The sequence below is a fragment of the Equus caballus genome, chromosome 26 (assembly GCF_041296265.1).
Source record: "Equus caballus isolate H_3958 breed thoroughbred chromosome 26, TB-T2T, whole genome shotgun sequence".
NCBI classification, from domain to species: Eukaryota; Metazoa; Chordata; class Mammalia; order Perissodactyla; family Equidae; genus Equus; species Equus caballus.
This window is the reverse complement of record NC_091709.1, coordinates 10,239,720-10,262,415: the sequence shown is the minus strand read 5'-3', so window position 1 is coordinate 10,262,415 and position 22,696 is coordinate 10,239,720. Positions and strand designations below refer to the sequence as shown.

The following is a 22,696-nucleotide window of genomic DNA, read 5'->3' as shown; positions in this document are numbered from 1 at the left end:
ACCGCCAAGTGATGCCTCACACCTCTGGACGCCCGTGTGTGCAAAGACCCGGGTCAGTGCCAGGTGCATAATACCTGCTAAATAAACGTCCCTGGCGTTTTTACTCTTTAACTCTTACCTCTCCCCGTGAATATGTATTTCAGATTCTCAGGCATAGTTCTCGGAGTACTAGATCATCTATCGAAGTAAGAACAGCTCCCAGATCACCTCATCATGGCATTTCTGAACTGTTTCAAGAGCCTCTACAGATTATTATTATTATTATTTTTTGACACGCAAAATTTACAATTAGGCCGATTCTTCCAAGCCTCTTTAAAACACATGATGGATGTTTGGAGTTCCCTTTCTCTCAATGTACTGATTCTTACATTTTTTTGGTTCATGGATCTCTTTAAGAATATAATAAAAATTAAGGGGTCTCTTCACAGAAAAAGGCAGATACAAATGAAAAAGAACACAATGTCACATGGCCCTGTGCTCCTGGACCCCCTGAAGTCCTTCCATGCACCCCAGGTTGAGAACTCCATCATAATCCCAAGATATATTTATTTACTACTCAAGACTCAAATTTTAATTTGAAATTCATGAATTCCAAGTGGTTACAGAGCTTGATAAATCATCCTTTACCATTGCTAATATCAAGGAAGGAAAACTTCGAATCGATTTGATTTCACAGGCCACGTGTGACTATTGATTTCAGCCCTGCCACAGCCCTTCTGCACACTGCGGGAAGAGACTATTCTGCCCGCGTTTCAAGGTGAGGTTCATCTCCCTCAGTGATGAATCCTGTAAACAAGGCACATGGGATCCCGCTATCTCAGACTGCACCTTAGGTTGCTCCTAGGTGCGTCCAAAGATTAGTTAAATAACGTTGATAGTCCTGCATGCCGGGAAGGTCCCTTTGTCTCCACAGACTTGAAACTAGAAGTTATTTGAAGTTTCCAAATTGATTCAAAAGGCAGATGATTCTGAAAACCCCACGATTTTGACTCTTTATAAGTAAAAATCCTTAAATGTTTAGATCTAAGCAATAGTTTATTTTGCGTAAGTGTAAAATATGTTGAAAGCCTATACTCTAAAAAAGCAAAAATGTAATGTTTTATTTTTTCTGTTTGTGTAAAACATCAGCCCTACTCTCAGATTTTTATTTTCTTAACATATTTGTGTAATGCCTTTTTAAAGTTGGTTCATGTTCAGATTGCCTATGACAGACTATTCCCACTAAATATGATGCTTACTCTCTTTCGGTTACACTTTTAGAAGTCATTCCTGTATTGCACACATCGTTACCCGATCCAGCCTGAATGTGCTTTCTTCAAATGGCTAAAAATTCATTAAAAACATAATAAAATAAGAAAACGTTTTAAAGACGTTATTGTGTCATGTGGCTTAAAAAATTTACGATAATGAATATTATTCATCTTCAAAGGTGTATTATTTTGAGATGTCATATTTCAAAACGTGTTAAAAATGGACAGTTTACCTCAACTTTCTGTGAGATTTTAAAGCTTTGATCCCAGGTCTATAAAAACAAAACACAAACATTGTCTTCCACATGGAAATTATTACGAAACTTTTCTAGAGATAGACATTTAATTCAAAAAAATCAGTTCTATTGAAAAGTCCATGCAAAAACTCAGAAAGAGTTACAGATGTGGTATAAGTGTACACTTATGACCCCTGATGTTAGTAGTCTGAGGTTGTGTGTTCAAAAACATTGCTTTACATAACACAGACAAATAATTCAATTTTTACTTTTGATAAACATTGGTTTGAAGTCTCTAAGCTCAGAGATTTAGAATTAGAATTATTACATTGCACCAGAATTAAGTATATGTACTATTGAAATATGAAATGAAATGAAAACAAAAAATGAAAGTGTTTTTTTAATGCTTATCTTCTACTTCAGAAAGAAAAACTTCAAAAATTATTTGATACATGAAACTTCATTCTGCTTAAATGATCATAATTGGTCTTTCACAATGTATTCTCTTTAGACACCAGATTTTTGCTTTAAAAAAAATAGCAGTTCACAGGGCTGGGCAAGTGGCATAGCAGTTGTTTGCACACGCCACTTCGGTGGCCCAGGGTTCACCAGTTCGGATCCCAGGTGCGGACCTACTCATCAAGCCGTGCTGTGGCAGGCGTCCCACATATAAAATAGGGAAGATGGACATGGATGTTAGCTCAGCACTAATCTTCCCCTCAAAATGAAATGAAATGAATAACAGTTCACATTTATTAAAAGCATACTATATGCCTGCTCACATTTATTGAAAGCATATTATATGCCTACTATTAGCTAAATGTAATATGTGTATAATCTCTTTCAATCCTCAAAATAGCACTATGAGAAGAATGATGTCATTTTGTAGATGACGAAAGTGAGGCCTCCGAAAGCTAAGTACCTCACACCACTGGCATAGTGGAAATTTGAAGCTGCATCCTCTTGACTCCCACTTCTGAGCTCTTCTCCAATTCCATCACAAACATCATGGTCTTTAACGTCTTCCCTACTCCTGCAGCTGGTGAAATGTTGCACAAAACAGAACAACCTAAAGGCATCATATCACTGTAGTTACAAGTTGGGCTGTGGAACAAGATTGCCTGGATTTGAAGTCACTTAAACTCTCTGTTCTTCAATTTCCACATCTGCAAAATTAGCATCATCACAATGCTAATTTCAGAGACTTATTATAGGAATGGAAGAAAATCCATTCAACAATACATAGAAATTACTAAAAACGGGCCTGGCAGATAATAAATATTCAATATATGCTAACTGTTAATATAACTACTATTATTAAATTATCTTTGCTTCACACATACTAAGTTGCTTTATAAGGAATAGAAAATTTTGTCAGAAAGAAATCATATTTTATGTGTTTTCATCTCTTCTATAATGCAATTGATTCTTGATATATAAAAGCAAATATTTAGGTTGCCTTCCATCACACTCCAAGGCAACTAACTTTTTTCGGGCATGAGCATTTAGTATTGAAAAATATTTCAATCTGTGAAAGCCCAGCCAAAGTCTAACATATTAACAAAAAAGAAAGAAAAGAAGGAAAAAACTAAAGAAAAGAAATAAAGCCCTGGAAGCTGGACATTTACATCACCTTAAAGACTGAAAATAATAATGCCTCCTTCTCAGATTCACTGCCAACACCTTTTCCTTTATACTGGGCATACCAAGCTGTTTACCATATGGGTGTTATTTACCCATTTCAATTGCCCAAGACTGAACTGAATGGCATCCACACACACACAAATGTCCACACATTTTGTAACTTGAAATATTGAATAATAGTTATTACTATTCCGTATGAAAGACAAATGCTTTACCTTTTCATTTAATATTCTAACGTTTGTCAAAAAAATTTCTTATGACTCTTTCTCAAACTACTCACAATCTTTGCTTTTCATTTTACCAGATTTCTTTAGTTTTCAAGAAACTTAAATATTTTCCTCCATCATAGTTTTTTTCCTCTTAATGGACGTCTTGATGTCTTAAGTTAATTCTGCTGCTTACATCGTTACTTGAATTATTACAAAACATTGCTGTGAATGAGTAGTAGAGTTAACTAAAGTCAATTTCCTAAGGAATAAAATTTATATTAGTGTAATGATATATATCACACTACTAGTTGTACCCTTCTCTAGAATAGAGAAATGATCTTATCCATGTGGGACTAAGCAGAACTCCAAACTTTCAATAAGCTTGTAACAGTGGAATGTAAAAAGGTAATGGGAATAAGGTAATGGCAAAAACATAGTTATTTCAAATATATTAACTTTAACTTGAGAGGAGTCAATGTTTCAAACTCATTTCCTAAGATTTTTATCTTGAATCTGTTATAATGGAACATCCTCTTCAAAAAACCCATGGACTCTTAGACTAGGAAAGCAGCACATAAAGCATACAATTCATAGTCACTCCGACTGCCCCAAATTCTCTCTTCACCTGTGTTTTGCTTATCCTGTACTCTACACAGCTGAGTGGAAACCCTCTCAGTAGAGAGCAGTGGAGACCCCTGTTTGATTTAGATTAGATCGTTTCACCTTTTTGGCCTTGGTTTGCAGTTCTGTAAAATAAAATAATTGAATTAATAATCTCTGAGTTCCTTCAAATCTTTAGGTTTCTGCCTTTCTACTTCTAATGGTAGGAAACATTATATTTTTGATAGTCCACTGGAAACCTCAAACTTTGAGAAGGTTCTTGGCTCCCTGTATCTTTTGTCTGTTGGTTCAGTTTCTGCTAGTGACCCGAGAAACGCCGGATCTGCTCCCGCCTCAGGGCTGTGTACCTGTCAGTAGGCTTGCTAGGGTGCCATTCTCAGACTGCTCTTCTCTCTTTAGGATTCTCTCTGTAGAATTAATAAAAATGTAACACATTTATTTTAATGGTAACACATGAATTGCATTCAGTGAAATATTAAATTTTAGATGTTAAAGGTTTTGTCTCTAACATCCATCTGGGCTATGTTTTGGCCTGGAAAAAAATGACTATTTATTCAAACACCTCATTTTTTCAAACACATATTCCACACATTCCAGAATAATTACTCATAAAGCACACAACTGACCAATCGTCTTCTTTAGATGTTATCTTTATAATTCTTCAATGGCTTTGGATAAAATCCAAAGTTTCTAGCATCTCACAGGGTGACTGATGACCTGACCTCAGCTCACTGCTGTTGCTTGTGTCTACAGCCCAGGTCTCAGTCAGGTGCAGAATGGCCTCTGGCTGCCAAGCCAGGAGCTGCTGGTTCTTGCTTTCATTCACTGCTTCAAGCTGCTGCTTCTTCGCCAGACTAATTTATACTCATTCTTTAAGCAAGGCCCTCAGGAACCCTTCACCTTCCTTGATGCCACAGGATGAGATTGGGGTCCCTGCTGTAGTCCCACATCATCCGATACGAATATCATACCATTAAACTCACCACAGTGATTTACAGATACCACTTCTGGTGATTCTTCTCCTCTAGATTCTGAACTATTAGAGTAAGACCTCGGTCTTAATCGCCTCCACATCCTTCCTGCTTAGCACAATGCTCGGCACACAGCAAGCTGGTATTTAAAGTGCGTGATGAACACATGAGCCATTAGAAAGCATATATTGAATAGGGCAAATTGCCAGCATATGACAGACATTTGATCAATCTGTGTAAGAAATACCATTGATCTGTGCAGAATCTGTAATAAAGTCATTATAACAATAAAAAATAGGCGCCTATTTATACTGCCAGATAATTAGACACGTAACTTGAAGAAACATTGTGACACATGGTGGATGTTTATCATCACGTAGAATGTTCCAGTTTCAAAGAGCATCCCATGTGATGCGACTTCAAAGTGGGAGGAAAGCTGCACATCCTTGAAGCCCCCTCCTGGGCTCTGTTGTTGGAAGGGGGTGGAGAACAAGGAGAAACTGTATGGATGGCTGCTCACACTGCCGGGGGGGCTGTGGTTAGCCCCCTCTAGTTCTGCCAAAGTGGAGGTGGTGCATAGAGCATGTCTGCAAAACAGCAGATGAGGTTGGCTTGGTCCCCATGGAAACCAGATCTCCCATTGAGAAGTAAACACATTTGGTACTTTGTAATCAGAACACATCAAAATGGAAAAACAATCCGTTTTTATTGTACTTGTATTGTCAAGAGAATAGATATTTTAAGTCAGATTCACTTGAGTATACTTTCAATTCTAACACAGACTTTGTCCAGTTATGCCTCACTTTATCCCTGACGCAAGAGATTTAAAAAGTTCCTCACTTATCATTGTGCTTTAGCTCTCTATAGAAATCTGGAAAAGTATTCATATCCTATCATTTTATTGGGAATGAAATATGGTAAAATGACCAACACAGGCAAAATATACATCTCAGTATGTAACTGTTCACTCCAGATCTCCACCTCTAGGCAAAGGAAGCTCAGGCTCTCAAGACTTTTACAATGAAAATAATACTAAAGGAAACTAAATAAATGGTGTCCTGGTCATAGTCTATGTGATATCGTTTCGGTGAACCTTTAAAATGTGTGCATTACCTTTCCAAGTATACTGGAAAAGATGGTCTTTAATCCTATATACTGATTTAGCAGTCTTCGAGAACTGTTTGGGAAAATATCAATCCCATCCCTTGAAATTTCCCGTCTGAGCATTGCATTTTCAAGTTACAAGGGAAATAATCCTGTACCGATGCTCATTCGAGTCAGAGGATTTGATTGGTGGAAAAATGAGATCTATAGAAATAAATATCCAGTATCTGGAAAATTCCATCCAAAGTCTTGCCACAACAGGAATTTCATCACTTCTTACACATAGAAGTTATCTGATCCCACCTATACACTCTAATTTTGGGGAAACTAAAACTTTGTGTCAATGATTATGCATTTTTGAAGCTAAAGCACTGAGATACGAACTGAAAGCTTAGTTCATTAACTAAACATGCGGGTCTAAGTGACATTAAACATCTAGATATTCTAAATAATGGGGTATTTGGCAGAGTCCAGACAAAGAATTGAGATGGTTGTCCCCCTCCCATTTCAGTATACATCTTTTAGCATTGTCTAGGTAAAAGCAAAGTAATAATAAGACAACTCCCATAAATATGAATCCACCCTTTCTAATATATTTACATGTGAAAGCTATAAGATTACTATGTTTAAAACTTAGCAGGTTTTTCTAATTCATCCCAGCACACTCACCAATCTTATGTAAGATTGTTCTTTTTACATCATTTATAGAAATTGGCATCCACAGGTTTCTAATATCTCATATACACTAAGAATTCTTGCCTCTGTCTATTTATTAGGTTTGGGTACATTTTTAAAGGAATGTATTCCAATAAGCTGTGCTGTTGTCATGGCTGATGTTGGTATTGCAGAAAATTTTCGAATATTTTTGTAGAAAAGTCAATAGCATTTTGTACCATGTTCCAATATAACAAAGTTTAAAATTTATTGCAAATATCTTAGCAAACTTTAACGAAAAGGAAAAACAAGACTGAAAAAGTAACCCTCTCACAGATAAGCACTTTTCATGTGTACATGATGTTCCGGAACAGCGTGTTTCAAATGTGGTCCATCGAAGCCAAGACAAGGACCAGCCTCAGCTGCAGGGGTTGACCTTGCTTGTTACCAGGATTGAAGGGGCAGGATAGGACGGATTTCTTCCAGCCTATTTGCCAAGTTCTTTACAATCACAGCTCCAGTACCTCACCACCTGGCAGGCTTCAGTCAATCACAGATTCCGGTGCCCTCCTCTAACTCTACCTTCCTCCTCGTCTTAGTCTGGTCTGTCTTCTGTAACACACTACCATAGATTATGTGGCTTATAAACAATAGAAATGTATTTCTCACAGTTCTGGAGGCTGCGAAGTCGAAGATCAAGGTGCCAGCAGATTTGGTGTCTGGCGAGGGCTCACCTCCTGATTCAAAGAGGGCCATCTTCTTGCTCTGTCCTCACATGGGGAAGGTGTGAGTGAGCTCTCTGAGGTCTCTTTTATAAGTGCACTAATCCCATTCATGAGGGCTCTGTCGTCATGACCTAATTTCCTCCCAAAAGCCCCACCTCCAACTATCACACTGGAGGTTAGGTTTCAACACATGAATTTTGTGGGGCATAAACATTCAGTTCGTGGCACTCCCTTACATTACTTCCTTTTGCATGTTCTATACATTTCAGAAAACCCTTCTCTCATTGGAAAAGGGCATAATAAAACTGAAACGTGAATGCTATTATCATAGAACCCCAGTGTAATAAGTCATCTAATTCACTGACCTTTCCAAATGAAGACAGTCACCCTACAATGGGATCAAGTAACAGATTCCTAAACAACTAAAGCACTTCTTATGATGAGGAATTTGTTCCTTCCTCAGAAGTCCATTTTATCTTTAGACAGGGTTGATTTTTAGAAAAGTCTTTCTTCTAACTTCAACCCATTGGTTCAAGTTTTGCTCTCTGAGGAAACATGAAATAAATAAGCCTGTTTCTTCTCTTATTCCTCCTTTACATATTAGAACATCAACTAGCACCTCACTTTTAACCTATGATACATTGATTATTATATGGCTGTTTTCTACATATGGCAAAGAAAGCAATTTCCAAATTGAGGTCAGAACTGACAAAGATTCCTCAACTGGACAAGAATTTGGCTGTTGTGAGTCTTAGAATCAAATTCAGTCGCACATATTCCCTAATTTAAACAGTTTAGGGAGGTGCTGTTGAACCATTTCACTGTCACTATCTATCATTTATCGTATCGGTCAGTTCCAGTGAGGAGAGAGAAGGCTCACCAGTTATTCTAACAGAGATAACATAATATAAGGAATTGTTAACAGGCACAAAGCTGCTAAAGGGATAAAGGGAAACATGGAACACTAGGTTGCCGTGGAGGTAACAATTGCAGGGAGAAGCCAGCACCTGCAGGGCTGGGGTGGCATTACTGAAACTGAGAAGCTGTGATGAGGGGCTTCTGGGCCGGCACTGGTTCTTAGCTCAGGACAGGGACCTTGAGGGGCTAGAAGTCAGACCTCTGAGGAGGGGGCCGCTAGTTCACAGGTTTTGGTGTTTCTGAAGAGCTTCAGAAGAGGCTGATTCTATCAGTACTCAAAAAACTACAAACTGGATTCAGCTGCCGCTATTGGAACAAACCATCATAGTAGGGTGAAGCAGTGAAGCTGGGCAGACGCTGACAGCAACAGAAGGCCAATGGGAGCGAAGAGAAACAGCAAGTCCCTTTTTCTTTTTCCAGCCTTTCAGCTTCCCTTCAGCATCCCACTCACAGGCTCTAACAGGGAGCCAGCTGCCAACCCAGAAACGTGGTTTGCAGAGTCCCCGCCCCAGCGCTACGAAGAAGCATACGGAGGGTGGGTGTTGAAACTGAGAGACAATAGCTTAATAACTGGCACACTTTCTTTATTGTGTTTTAAATTATTTTTGTGGATAACCGTCTCTGTGGCCTAAAAATTCCTCCTTGCAAGCAGGAAGTATATGTATCCATCCCATTATCTGGCATAGTATTTGACGTATAGTTGCTGTTGAGTAAATGCGTGGTTAAGGTATAATGGCCTTATATTTATCCACATTCAATATTGTTCTTTTAACTACATCAATTGTTCTATCTGCAGAATTTTAGTTTTTACCTCCAAAATAATGCTGGGTCTATTGATTATCATTCCCATCTTTGGGATCATTTACAGATTTTATATGCATTACCAGTTATAAGTAATTGATGTGAGATACGTTGTGGAACAGTCCTTCTCTAACTTTAGAGACACACAGATCACCGGAGAGCTAGTTAAGCACAGGTTCCTGGGCCACGTCCCAGAGACTCTGATTCAGCAGCCTTGAGTACGACTTGAGAACCTGGGTTTCTAACAAGCTGAGAGGTATGACGAGGCAGCCCATCTGTGGGCCACACTTTTCGCTACACTGCTTTAATAAAAGGCCAGAATGTGGCAGTCTTTTAAAACTGCTTTACACTTTCATTCAATAAAACATTTACTGGACACGTAGTACGTATGAATCACCCTATTGGGAATTGCAAGAAATCCAGCAGTGATTAAGATATGTTCTCTCATCTTAAGGAGTTTATAGTTTAATAACGTTGTATAACATTTTGAAGCATTAAATAAGGACTAAAACAGTGCAAATAAAGTTCTTTGGGCCAAAGAGAAGAAGAAATAATCAGAAATAGTGATGTTTATCTAAAATACTGCAGTCGACTTTGGGAAGTTGATTATCAATCATGTTTTACTGGTTTTTATGTGTTCTTAATGGATGGATAATGTGATGAGAATATCCCACTACCGATCAGCATTATCTGACTTCAAATATTTCTTTCGTACTCTATCTCCATCACTGATGCTATTTTGGAGCCTACCCTTCACGCAGATCTCCTCTATTATATTCTCTATGAGAGAGATTTTAAAAAGAATCAAAATGGTGCAAGAAAAGTTGGAATAAGCATCTGAAAGGGGAGGGAAAGAGAAAAGTGAAGGTGCTAGGGATTTCTCTCTTTCTCCATCCGTCCAAAATGCCAGAATGCTATCTTCAGAGCACTAGACATTTCCTGCAACCTGCATCTATAGATCATGGTCTCACGGCTTTGGACTGTGTTAAACGTAGCCGGGTCTTTGCTCAGAAAAAGGGTCAAGTGAAATGATGAGGATCAAGCAGGCCAAACCAATTCCCTCTGCAGTCAGGTACTGGGGGAAGACATCAGCTCAAATCCAATACCATAGGCTCAGAGCTTTGGGACCTCTTTCTCTGGATTCAAGTTTTGGATCCCTTAATTTTCAGTTGAGCCCTGGGTAAGTGAATTAAATGCTCTGTGCCTCAATTTCCTCATCTGTAAAATGCAGATTAATTTGTATCTTTTGCATAGGATTGTTTTGAGGATTCAATGGATTAATTCAAGTAAAGCACTAAAAAATATCTGGCAGATAGTCGGCACTCAACACATCCTGGTTGTTATTATATTATTACCCTGCAGATGGACCAACAACATCATCTTCTTATACAGAGTAGAGTTGGTTTCTACCAAAAGGATGTTATTTTAAGACCAACAATTTTTTGGAATGTATTATTTGTATATTTTTGGAAATGCATGAAAAATTATAATTTAAAAATATTATGATGTATTATTGAAACATTATGTTTATCCCCTGTGTTTTTCTTTCTCTTATGGAGAAAGGAGAAAGAAATGCCTGTAAAAATCATTTAAATAGAAAGATATTTAGATAAATTATGTGATAGGTTGTGAAAGTTTACAACAATTTAAGACAAAGAACATAAATAATATAGTATGAGCACTGGTTTTACTTCAGTTTGAAATAATACATAATGTGCTAACAATTTGTACAGTATAGAACAAATATTCAAATTCTCGTTTTATGCTCATATTGCATCCTTAGTCCTTATTATTTGTTAAAATATTTCTAAGAGCATTGAACAAGGCCAATATAATAACATAAAATCCTTCCACCTGACAATTAATTGTGGTGAAACATGGTGAAAACGGTGCCTGGTACTCAGCAACACTAGATATGGTAATTCTAAAGTAAGCTGACAAATTATAATTATCAGGATTCAGTCCAGATCCTATGTAGCGGTTTAGACTCAATGTCCTTCTTTAAAAATGCGCATTTGGTGACTCTGTTGGCAAAGCCATTTCCTTGACTTCTTCACCCAAAAAAAATTCCCTCCCAGATTACAGTGTCTCGGGACATCCTGTCACTATAGACTGATGTACCCCTTTCCCACCACACGACTGTCAAGGAAACTTAAAACGTGGAAGTGTGTGTGTCTGCACGTGCATATGTACATATTTCCCCGTGCTGATAACCTGCTTCCTCCATATAGCCAGAGACTTTTACACACGAGGATGTTCTCTGTTCTTTTCATTCTCTTGGTATCTACTTGCAAACTGTAGGAGTTGGTGTTCAGATCTTGTGGCAGGAGGCAGATCCTGGGTCAGCTGTGATCCATCCAAGTAAGTGGTTCTCAGCCTTGACTGAACATTGGAACCTCCTGGGGATTGTAGGAGTTCAGATTGTTCTGTAAAATCTTCCCAGGTGATCGTAAAGTGCAGCCAAGTTTGCAGACCATTATCTTAAAACGAACAATTAGATATTTTGTCTTATCACTACCTTCTTGCTATTCTCCCAGCCAATCCTTTTTACCTGGATCCTGCCAACCTCTGATGAAGACATGTATTAGGTTCATTACTGGTGACAAAAAGATTTTCCCCTTTATAACAAAGAATGTATTTGGGAGATGTGTACTTAATTCAAAGGAATTAATAATCATTTGTGCCAGCTTATATATAAGGCACCGTGCTAGCTGCCACTGGAAATACAAAGATGAATTCAATATGGCATTTGCAATCAAGGAACTTGAAATTTGTGGAAAGAGATAAACACATATACAAAGATCTCCCATATCAGAAAAGATTAATGCAGTTTTCTCAACACTGGCTGCACTTTTGAATCACGTGGAGAGTTTTTTAAAAATACTGATGGCCAGCCACCAGAAATACTGATATTAAATCTGGACTGCATCGGAATTCTTTAAGTGTTCCTCAGGTGAGTGATTCTCCAGGCTTCACAGCAGTGAAACAAAGTGCTATGACAATGGGGAAAGGAAAGCTTGGAAGGAGAGGCAGCATTTAATACAAATGCAACCTGCTCATCATGAACTTAGTACCTGGTTGAACCTTTACATGAATTAACTCATCTAATCATCACGATGACCCTTGAAATGGGTGCCATGATGAGCCGTTTTCTTGCAGCTGAGTTACAAAACGTTGAAGTAACTTACCTAAGACCCAGGAGGTCGGGGAGCCCAAACCAGAACCCAGGGAGTCTGACTTGCAGGCTTGTTCTCTCAAGTACTGTGCTATGCTTCCTAAAGAATGGGAATTCAGGAAGTCTGAGGGAAAATACACTGCAGGAAAAAAGTATGAAGGAATGTGTACAGGCAAGGGCTCTGGGGCCAGTCTTGTGACTGTTTGAATACTTGTTGATCGCTAAACAGCCACGTTTCTCTGTGACTTGGTTCCTCTCAGCTACAACTGGAATAATAAGTGCACTTGTTTCACAGAGTTGTTGTGAAGATGAAATGAGTTACTAGATTAATAGTAGCAATCATAATTCTTGTTTTGAGGAAAAGAGAAACTGCTAGGGAAGCTGAAATGCCTGGCTGTGGAATAGTGAGGAATCCAGCGCGCTGGATTATGAGAAGCAGGGTGGCCTATTGTTGGTAGGACCACAATTCTGGGTTTACGCCTAATGTTCCATTGTGATCACTGATGACAGTGCCTGCTTTACTCTTCAGTGTGTCCCGGTTAGAACAATAAAGAGAAAATCTCCCACAGCTATAATATATCAGGCTGCAACATCCTGAGTGAGGGGTTTAGAGGGAGAAGTGCTGAGACGGACTTTGAGTTGGGAAATGCCATAATCAGAAAAAAAAAGTCTGCGCTTTATAAAGTTAACTCAGGCAGCAGCGTGTCGGACTGACTGCAAAACTGTAGAATTTGAAAATTTCCAAATGCAAAGCAGTGTAGGCACGTGCTAGGAAAGATATAGTGGGCATTTGAGGACAGAAATCAGGAGGAGAATGGTTGAGAATGCAATGTATTCTAACGAGACTCAATCTTTAATCTTTGAAGTCAGGGATCAAGCCAGGAATTGTTTCATTATTAAGGCCATGTATGGCCTGAAACACTCAAAAAGACCAGGCCTCAATAAATTTGGCCAAATTGCCGGTGGTGTGTGGGTTTGGATTTTTCTCACTGCAGGAAATAACAGCAATTCAGGCCAGACCAGAACACACAGTGTCATCTCTCAGTCTTTGTGGCCCACGGCCTGGGAAGGGGGACTAGGTGAGCAGCCTCAACCGTGTGATAATAGAGAGATGGAGAAAGGAGACAAGAGAGGGTTGGTCGCTGTCAGATCTTATAGAAGTTAACTGCCTTCATTTGAAGGAGCAGTGGAGGGCAGCTCCAAGGAGATGCAGCAAGTCGGCCTTGTGTTCTTTACTCAGCGATTTTCACGTGGATAAGATTTCTCAGTCCAAGACCCTTTAAAAGAACATATCACCTCTCACATAACATTCCAGAAACATGGCAAACAACAAGTGTGACTGTGAAGTGAACCTATAACTGGAAACTGAAGCCAGAATTTCTGCATTCCTTGCAAGTACCCATAGTTCCTTTAATTATACTTGGGGCTTGTAAACAGGAAAGTGTTTCACAGATGTAGAGAATCCAAGAAGTAAGCCAAAAAAATGAAATAAATATATAGTCTAGCAAAACCAAACTGGATTAAATCAACCTGATTTACTAAGGGAGAGGAATATTTTGGAGAAATAGTAGCAACAGTAGAATCATATGCAAAATGCTACTTATTTGGGAAAGCTTTGTGACTGAGTGAGAGATTGTCAATTTTGATAAATATAACAAAGATGTAGGAAGTAAAATAAGGGAAAAGATTTATATTTAGAAATTACAATTTTAAGGAAAAAAATCTATCTCCTTGTCATCACATTTCCCGACCTTCCTTTGAGAGAGATTCTAGAGTCCATTATTTCTGTGGAGATTGCTGAAAATATTTTTACAACTCTCTCCAATATATTTCTACTATTAAATATCTCCATCTTATTTTACTAATTCATGTTTGTCTAAATTCTGAGGTTTTACAGGCTCTTTGGTATTGCAATTCTCTTATCCAGCTCTCCATCTATGGAACATTAGGAAGTCTCTGAGGCCGGTCTGAATCTCATAATTTGGTAGTGAATCAGACCAACGATTTAAGAGGTGGTTTTCAGAGAAAGTCCAATTGTGTTTAAAAACATCTACAAAGTACGTTTTTCCCCTCAGCATCTAGAAGGCACACATGAAGTTGATTGAGGCCATCAGACGTGAAGTGTTTCAATCGAAGTTATCATCCGCCAGAAGTAAGAATTTGCTCCATTTATTAGCAGCCGACATGTGGTCGATCCCTTGATGCGTTAGCACACTAACGCCGCGCAGCGAGCCGATTATCTAATTTGCTTTCCCGGGGCTCCTCTCCCCTCTGGCGGGTCGTCCCCCTGGCAGGAAGTTGCTTTGGTGACATCTGTTTCTTGTAGAGCTATCAAGAACGATAAGCAGCTTCTTGTATTGCTTGAGTCATGGGGTTTTTCCCCTTTTCCCCAACAGCTAATATGCTCCTTTTCTGCCATATGGAAAACATAAATACCAGAACCTAAAATATCGGAGTAAAAGAGAAATGAGAACGAAACTCATTGAGCGCTGACCGTGAAGGAAATCCTCACGCGAATCCTCAGGCATCGGACATTTTGTGTTACTGTTATTAAATTAGCGACATCAAAAATGTGTCAGCTAGCAAAAATTTTCTTCCTGTCACTCTGTTGAAAAATGTAAATGGGCACAAACTGTTAAAACCTTACCTCATTTCCAGTTATTTATTGCTACCAAAAAACCATCCAAAACTTGGTGGTTTGAAATTATATTTTATTGTGAATCTGATGAATGTGTGGCTAGACTGAGCTCAGCAGGCGCTCCCAGCTCGAGTCTCTGACACATTCGTAGGGAGATAGCTGCTGGCCGTGCAGCCATCTGAAGCCACGATGGACTAGACCAGGGCGGCTCCTTCGGAGGCTGCAGTTGACGGAGGCTGTGGCCGTGGCTGAGCTAGGACCCTAAACTTTAACGCTTAGACCCACCTCTCCACGCGCCTGGGGGCCTGGTAGCTTGGTGTCAGGATGGAGTCTCTGAAGAGCGAGTGTCGCCCGAGATCCTGGCAATAAGACGCAAAGTTTCTTAGGACCCAGATTCAGAAGTCATGGGCATCCCTTCTGTCACCTTCTGTTCAAACGTCACAGTGCCGACTCAAGTTCAAGAGGAAGCGACCACACAGGGCCTGAGTACCAGGGAGCGTGTCTCATTGAAGGGGTAATTTTTGAAGATAAATTATCAGACCTCAAATTAAAACTTTATATAGAAAGCCATGTGAAAAATATTTGAATTTACAGAATTTACAAATTGAAGAATTTCCAGATTTGAATTTATAGCTAGAGAACATCTAATTTCACTCAGTGTCTCCAAGATTAGGCTACATAATATTGAACTACACTGAGTTTCGTCTTCATGACCATATGTTAACAAAAATATGTTTTGTAAATCAGGTTTCACATACTCCCATTACAATATTTGTATTTTAGGCAAAATTTTTCCTTTTTATTTAGTACTGATCATTTCAAATAATGATGGTTAACATTTATTAAGCATTAAGAATGTTCCAGAAATTGTCCATCCCATAACAAACCTATGAGCAGCACTATCATTATCCCACTTTACAGATACTTCAGTAGAGAGAGGCTCGGAGATTAAGAATTTGCTAACAGCCACACAGCTGGTGAGTGGCAGAGCTGCCACATGGTCCCAGGGAACACGGATCCAGAGCGCAGTCTTAAACATGAGAGCTGCCGCAAGGTGCTGCCCTTAGACACGGTGTCTCAGTCACTAGTAGCGTGGTGGTGTTGGCTGCAGTGGGATCCGGGGCAGGTTATAAGTAGCGTCGATTCCCTTTCACCAACCACCACCAGGACCACACCTGTAGCTGAACCAGCTGGCCCTGTTATGCCTCACGGCATGGAAGAACACACGACATGGAAACATGGGGCTCTCTGTAAGAGGGTTTTACAAATCGTCTGTCTAGTATGTGGGCTTTGTTTGGGTGACTTCGAGAGGTTCCTGAGGAAGCAGGAGTTTTCTCTAGATTAGATGCTGTCGGAAGGCAGAGGCAAATCCGTGACTGGGTATCGCAGAGACTCCTAGCTATAAAAAGGGCAGACTAGAACGAGAACAAAGCTGTAATTAGTGAAGAAGCAGCAGTTTTAGAACAAGATTATAAAATGGTCCTGTTTTTGTCTCACTTTCTCACAGTCTCAGGGGGACCTTGGCTGATGTTGGTGTTCTATGAGACTGTTTATGTCCAAAAGGAGAACAACACAGTCTAGCTGTGAGGGCCAGGCCTGCTTCTATGAACACTGAGGTCTTGCTATGAGTGTCAGTTTCTGAATGTTAGGGATTGCTTTTATTATTTCTTACTAGGGTGACGGTTTTTTTTTTTTTTTTTGGTGAGGAAGATTGGCCCTGAGCTACATCTGTTGCCAATCCTCCTCTTTTCACTTGAGGAAGATTGTTGCTGAGCTAACATCTGTGCCAATCTACCTCCATTCTGTACGTGGGACAACTGCCACAGCATAGCTTGATGAGCAGTGTGTAGGTCCACACCCGGGATCCAAACTAGCAAACCCCACGCCACAGAAGTGGAGTGCACACACTTAAACACTATCCCACCAGGCTGGCCCCAGTAGGGGACTTTTTTGAATGAATATAATACATCTTATTTATTTTAGCACATCATTGTTTTCATTTAATACTTAAGGTGCTGAATCAAATATTTAACCAAAGACAGCATATTTGCCACATGTAATTTTTGAGTTGTTATTAATAAAAATATTTTTGGTTAAAAATCATTTTATTTTTAACTATTAATATACAATATGCATTATATTTTTAAATATGTTATAATTATATTCTGGAAGACAACATTTCTCCAAAAGAATGAATCTCTAATTTTCTAATGGAACTAAAGGGCAAAAGTCTGATGTCTTGACAGGCTGATTTTATATTAATTAGGCATATGTTTTAATATTTGTGTTAAGCTGCTACTTTTACATTAATTGCTTTTAGCTTCATTTTCTGTAACACTTATATTGATAGAAAAAAAACAGAGAGTTTGAACCCAGATATACTGAGAGATCAACATGAAATGTAAGATCCACAGGAAGTCTAGGCCATGTTAATTGTCAGTAAAATACTGCAAGCAAATAAAGACTTGTTTTTCCCCACTTGGCCATCTTGGCTGACTGACTTAAATGTCATTAAGCTCTAAGGCAGGGTTCAGAAAATTAGATTCAGCAGTTGCTAGAATTCAGCATTCAGGCTAAAGAGCACTAGAAGGTGCTTTATTAGGAAAAGAAAGAGAGAAAGAGAGAGAGGGAGAGAGGGAGGGAGGGAGGGAGAGAGAAAGAAGGAAGGAAAGAAGGAAGATTAGTGGCCCCTAAAATCCTGCTCACAGTTCTGTCATTATTTTTGTTTGCCTCCTCCACCAGACGGTGGACCCTCAAGAAGAGGCGAGATGAATATCTCTTTACCTCAGGACTAATGCAATGTCTGCCATCTAATGAGTGCTCAAAAAGTGCCTTTCAAATGAATGAATGAATGGACATTAATTTTTATTCCCCGTTCATAAATAAATTGGCTTAAAAAGAATTTTTTTCTCATAATTAACAAAGTTATACTATGGTTAGTGAAATTGCAACCTAGTTCCGGGAAAGCTACAACAAACAATGTTTCCTTTCAAAATAGTGACTCTGTAACCTATATATGATCTTATTCAACCTTAATGTGAAGTTGCATCTTTTTCTGTGTATGTACCCAGAAGACAAGATGTTTTTTAAAGACTGTTTTATTGTTTTGTTTTTTTAATTTGTTTTAGAAAATACAAAACAGGTGTGGATCATCTGTAGTCATTTAAAGAAACTTACAAATGAATTTTTGAGTATGTATTTTAGAAAACACATGCAAAGTTAGCTTAATTTCCAATGCAAATAAAACAGATATTTATAGATACCACATTAAGTCTTTTAAATTAATATCATAACTTCAAAAAAATGAATTCCAATGTCTAGAGTGCTAAGAACAAATAAAGCAAACTTATAAACCCACAGATATTTACAGCCAGATAGAGCTCATTAAATAGTGTTGCTATACGCTGTTATTCAGGGAAAATTCACGTTTCTTTAGAAATCAGAACTTACAAATGAATATTTTGTTCCATAAATTAGCAGGTGACGATTATGGAATTTATTTTGTTTTGTTGATTCTTCCCATTGTTAATCTTAACTGGGAAAACAACAATAAATAACGCCAACAATTTAAGTTGCCCCAATCAAAACTAATTCTATAATTTGTAATCCTAACCAAACTAACTGTTGCCTCTCTTACTTACAACCCCCTTAGAGATTATGTGTAAATAAAAGTTTGTTGGAGGGACCGGCCCTATGGCCGAGTGGTTAAGTTCACACACTCTGCTGCAGCGGCCCAGGCTTTCTCTGGTTCGGATCCTGGGTGTGGACACAGCACCGCTCATCAGGCCACGTTGAGGCGGCGTCCCACATGCTACAACTAGAGGCACTCACAACTAGAATATACAACTATATATAGTGGGAGGACTTGGGGGGCGATAAAGCATAAAAAAAAAAAAGATTGACAACAGTTGTTAGCTCAGGTGCCAATCTTTAAAAGAAAAAAAAAGAAAAAAAGTTTGTTGGATTCCCTAAATATCTTGAGAGTAATGTAAGGAGAAGGTAATCCAAGAAAGAGTCATTTTTCCTTATTAAAGGAGAAACTTAGAAATATTTTATTCACGTTTCCTGGTAAATGTGTTGTAATTGTTTCCATCATGACTTAGCTAATTAATTAAACAAACCAAATTTATCCAACTCAATGAAATACAATAACTTAATTCCTAACTCAGGCTAGAGGACAGAGGAAGAAGCTCAGCAATTTTTTAAGTCATTTAAAATTCTATCTTCATGAACCATATTTCAGATCAAGTGAAAAGAGACGAATTCCTAAAATGGAGGTTACAAACATGGGTTCTTGACTGTATCCATAGAGCTCTTTTGAGTTCCAGTTAGAAACACAGGTACTGTAATAAATGCATTTTTTTCTACTCTAAATACATGTGAGACACATGGCAAGTCATTTGGAAATATATGACATTATAAAATGAAATATTTCACTGCTAATAGAGATCTTATAAAATGGCTACAAAGTGACAGTTGGAGATAATTTTCCTTATATTAAAGACCATCATTTTATCAAAAATTCCCATTGCTAAGCACATGAATATTTGAATATTTTTATCCTCTTTGTAAGAAATACTCTATAACAATACAGCAGGTGACAGTTCATAGCCCAGACCCTCAGAATAACTTACCAAATACTCAGTAAATCAGCATTTGTGCTCTCGGTTATGTTGCTGGTGATTATTTCAAAGATTAGAATCACTGTAACTGATCTCTAGGCCTGGAATATTAATAGCTCAGCTTTATTAAGTAGTTTCTATATGCCAGATAGATGAATTATGATACCAGCTTGGAGTCGGAGAAGCTAAGTAACTTGCACAAGGTCACAAATCTACCAAGTGACAGAGTTAGGATTTGCATCCAGGCAGACGGCTTTGGACCCGCACGCTGAGGCTCTACACCATGCTGGCTCCCTACAGAGCGGCTGGTAGTTCTGCACTTATAGATGAGGAAACCGAAGTCCACAGAGTTAAAATAACTTGAACACAGCCACACAGCAATCTCCATTGATGCCAGAACAAAGCCCAGATAGTTTACTCCCTGTCCCCAAACTTTTCCACTATTGCAGACTGCTCCCAACTTCCCTAGAAGCCTCAATTCTCTCCGTATCATTGATTTCCGCTTCTCTTGTCCTACTCACCTCCTTCCAAGACTTGTGCCTTTTTCCAGAGACCAAACTCTTTGGTCGGTTTCATCCGGGGGCAACCTCATACAACATTCTAGGTCCATCTGGCTTTAGTTTGGGCCATTTGGCCAAAGTGGAAAGACCCTGTACCAGGCCAACTAGATGAGAGTTTAATTTTTAGACTGACAAAAGGATCTGACAAGAGAAAGATAAATAACAAGGAGAGTGAGAAATCCTCAAAACATGAAACACAAGAGAAGAGTGGGGGAAATAAATCTGCAAAAGAGAGAATCCTTGAAAAAAGAGGGATTTTCTGGTTCTGAATCTTTGGAGGGTGATGAGCTGGCTGTCTCCTAGTTGCCACTCCAGAGCCATTCTCCACTCTTATCACGACAGGTCTTGGGACGCTGGGCAATATGGATTGTACCAACAGGTCCTCTTTCCTCCAGCAATGGAAGTCACAGCAGGACCTTGGAGGGAAGAAGGAATGTGAGGTCAGGGATTCATTACCCTAGTTCCATTCTTGCTGGGTCATTGTGGCCCGACCATGAAATTCTTCCAGAGACTTCCTCCACTCAGGCTGCCCTCTCCTTATACTATCTTGCCTCAGTGCCAGGAACCACCTACTCCTTTTGCCCTAGTGACGACGGGCCTGTTACGGTGGTAGCCCCAGAGTAATGCACACTCTGGGTGGTTTCCCCAAGTCCATGACTGATGCAAGAGGTCTGGAAGATGGAGGAGAATTAATCAATAAAATCTCATTGGCAGTAAGTAGAAAATATGAGAACCAAATATTAAGAAGGATTTTCTGAATAGTATCAATGCAGTATGCAGCCTAAGGAAACAGTAATCTTCATCATTTGAAGGTAAAAATCAGGCAGTTAAGACTCTTCAGTACAGTGAATATCTCTGAAAGGAGGCCCCAAACACAGAAGAAATCAAGTCAAAAATAAATTTGTGATTGTTGAAAGTGTACTGTACTCAGTGCCTTAGAGAGCATTACCATTTAATAGCCACTCATTTAATAAAGGTTTTCCTCTCGTTTAGATCCAGTCTTTGAATATTATTTTTTCAAAAAGAGAAAGGCCAAATATAAAAGAAAAATAAGAACATATAAAATTTAGTGTATTTATTATATACTAGGAATTTTGCTAAGTATTTTTTTTAACATCAGGTTTATTGCGGTCTAATTTATATGGAGTTCTAGTCACCCATTTGGGCATAAAGTTCTGAGTTTTGACAAAGGTATATAGTCATGCTGTCACCACGAAAAGTAAGGCATAGAATATTTCCATCACACCAAAAAATTCCTTCCTGCCCATTTGTAATCAGTTCCCTCCCCCAAACCCTAGCCCTGGACCCTGGTAACCACTGATCTGATTTCTGTCTATGTAGGTTTGTACATTCCCAGAATTTTATATGAATGGAATTGCAACACACGTAGCCTTTTGTGTCTGAATTCTTTGCTTTGGCATAATGATTTTGAGAGTCTTCCATATTATTGCGTGTGTTAATAGTTCCTTTTATTGCTGAGAAATATTCTATTAAACCACAATTTCTCCATCCATTTACGCATTGATTCACTTCTGGGTTTTTTCCAGTTTTTAGTGATTATGAATAAAGGACTTATTCTGGTAAGGTCTTTGTGGTAACATATATTTTTATTTCTTTTGGGACATGCATAGTAATGGGATCATTTGAGTCTTATGGTAAGTGTATGTTAGGAAATTACCAAACTATTTTCCTTGTGCTAAGTGGTTAAAAGTATTATCTCATTTATTCCTTAGAATCCTAAATCCTTGTTATCTCATTTAAATCTTAGGAAAGCAGAATTACAGCTTCCTTCCATTTTACAGACCATAAAACTGAGGCTCAGAGAGATGACTGCATGTCCAGTAAATTGTAAGGTCAGAATTTGAATCCAGACACTCAAGCTCATGCTTAAAAAACATGACTATGATGAGAAGCTTGTTATTAAACAAATACTATATTGTGCATCTATTAGGCACCAGTCACTGATTTAGGCCCTGGCAATTTAAGAGTTAAACGAAAACTGACAAAATCTCTGCCCTCAAGGACACTGCACGGAATCTTCAGACCCAGTGTAGAGTTAGGTGCCAAATTACTGGACTAAAGGTACATGGTCTCAGAAATGCAGAGAAACTCGCAGGGTAAAGTCTGGCATAGATGATGACAGTTCCTCACCTGGAGGAGCAGTACTGAGCAGTCAGACTCCCTGGTTCTAAGTCCAGGCACTGCTATTTGCCGGGGGCAAAATTTGTCAGGTTACATAACTATTCTAGGCCATAGTTTCTTCATTTATAAAACAGGGATCATCATTTTTATGTGGACTAAATGAGTTAACATGAGGCGGCATTCAGAACAGTTGTCTGGCACACAGTAAGAGCTCAATAAATGTTAGCTATTCACATTATGAGGGACATATTGTCAATTCCAGTCCAAATCCCAAGTTGGCCTCTTGCCTGAAATTCTTTTAAATTCAGTAAGATCTGTGTCTGTGACTGTGTTTATTTATTTTCTTCCTTGTTCCAGCAGAGTATAAGGTGACAGCTGTCAATATTAGGGAACTGAAGCTTACCCGAAGATAACAAATGATGGTAT

The 22,696-nt window shown here is 38.7% G+C and overlaps 1 long non-coding RNA gene across 1 annotated transcript; it reads right to left on the bottom strand.

Moving 5' to 3' along the window:
- Positions 1–10,803: 10,803 nt before the first annotated feature.
- Positions 10,804–20,848, bottom strand: LOC138920867 (uncharacterized). The gene is made up of 2 exons (XR_011432793.1): positions 19,581–20,848; positions 10,804–16,361 (listed from the first exon to the last, which is right to left on the bottom strand). It is a non-coding gene; the product is annotated as an uncharacterized lncRNA (long non-coding RNA).
- Positions 20,849–22,696: the final 1,848 nt, after the last annotated feature.